The sequence below is a fragment of the Anopheles gambiae genome, chromosome 3 (assembly GCF_943734735.2).
Source record: "Anopheles gambiae chromosome 3, idAnoGambNW_F1_1, whole genome shotgun sequence".
Lineage (NCBI taxonomy): Eukaryota > Metazoa > Arthropoda > Insecta > Diptera > Culicidae > Anopheles > Anopheles gambiae.
The window spans coordinates 76002351-76003826 of NC_064602.1; the positions used below are offsets into that span (position 1 = coordinate 76002351).

Consider the following 1476-nt stretch of genomic DNA (forward strand, 5'->3'; position numbering starts at 1 on the left):
TGTAGGCGCTTGCTATCGGTGTAGGTTTTGTAACTATTTGCCGAAACAGATTTGACATTGAAACATATATGGTTCCATTCGCACGGCATATGATTAAAAGGCCGTACGGTGGCCGTACGCAAAAATAAAGCAAAACCTTGCGGATATACACAAGTGCAATCTGTGTCTGGTATTTGCATCCCACGTGCCTTCTTCCAAATAATATTCCAATACCTACACCAATACCTAAAAAGTAAAACGGAGTCAATCTCGAATATCGCACATATTTCGTCCAAGACATTATGGGTATTGTGCATTTAAAATGTAAGGCTCAAGCTCATGTAGAGTCTTGCCACAGATCAAGTAACAGATGATGAAACTGTTTCGTGCCTTCATCCATTGAACTCATATGACACTAATTCATTTCCTATTAGAGTTATGATTATTTGTGTAATCCGCCAAAAAAAGAACTCCTAACTATGATTATGGATTCGTAAGCTGGGTTTATTTCATGAGAGAACTTTTAACAGTTTTTGCCGTTAAGAATAGCTCGATCATCATTTGGTAATCGGAATTACTCTAATCAAACATGCTTTCCTGCAGGGGTTATTGTAGTCGTGTTGGTTGTGGATTACGCAGTAGGCACTGGTGCGGCGGTCGTCGTAGGCACGGCGGTTGTCGTGGTTGACCTCGGACGTCTGGTTCTAGTACTATTTTGACGGTGTCCTTCGCGATGCTCCCTCTTGTCTTCACCGGAAAAGTCGCGGGTGCGCTTCCTTGTCTTGTTGCCGTGTGCGTCCGCCACGCTCTGCAAAAATAACAACAAAAAAAGGTTAGAAAAGATTACAATATTCTACAACTCCAAAGGAAAACTGTCAGTACCAAGACGAGCACGATGACCACAAGGACGAGGAAAATGTAAGTAAACTTCATGATGATTGTATCGTTGGCCGAGGTAGCACTAGAACTGATTTGGAGTTGAATTTGGGGCCCGCTTTTATACGAGTTGTCAGACTCAACCAGACCTGACTTGACCAGATTGAACTGGATGCGGTATAGTCTACATTGTACTGAATCAGATGGAGTATAACAAAAAAAAAACCGCAGTATAAACACAAGTGCTGTATGTCTGGTATATCCAATGGCCTTACACAGTAGCTTCACTCACGCTAAATTAATCAGTTGTTTGAAAATAAGATACTCATAGTTTCATGTTCTTATAATCTTAATTCTGCCAACTGGCTATCTTATATATCTCACAATTAATGGTGATCTTCAAGCCTACAGCAAAACATAATCACATGGCAGTTGTGCCGTACAGTTTTTGGTTTTCCCCGGGTTGAGGTATTTGAGGTTGTAGGTTGAAGATCTTGGTGTTTCAACCCGGAACTCTCTAGAAAATCAAGTAGGAAGATGACATTGTGACCATTTGTTAGGTGTACTCTTGAAGAACATTTTAGTACTTACATTTCAATTCATTTGTAACGATTCACGTTG

At 40.7% G+C, this 1476-nt stretch overlaps 1 long non-coding RNA gene across 1 annotated transcript; it reads right to left on the reverse strand.

The window, feature by feature from the left end:
• Positions 1–462: 462 nt before the first annotated feature.
• Positions 463–1272, reverse strand: LOC133393650 (uncharacterized). The gene is made up of 2 exons (XR_009766305.1): positions 862–1272; positions 463–787 (listed from the first exon to the last, which is right to left on the reverse strand). It is a non-coding gene; the product is annotated as an uncharacterized LOC133393650 (long non-coding RNA).
• Positions 1273–1476: the final 204 nt, after the last annotated feature.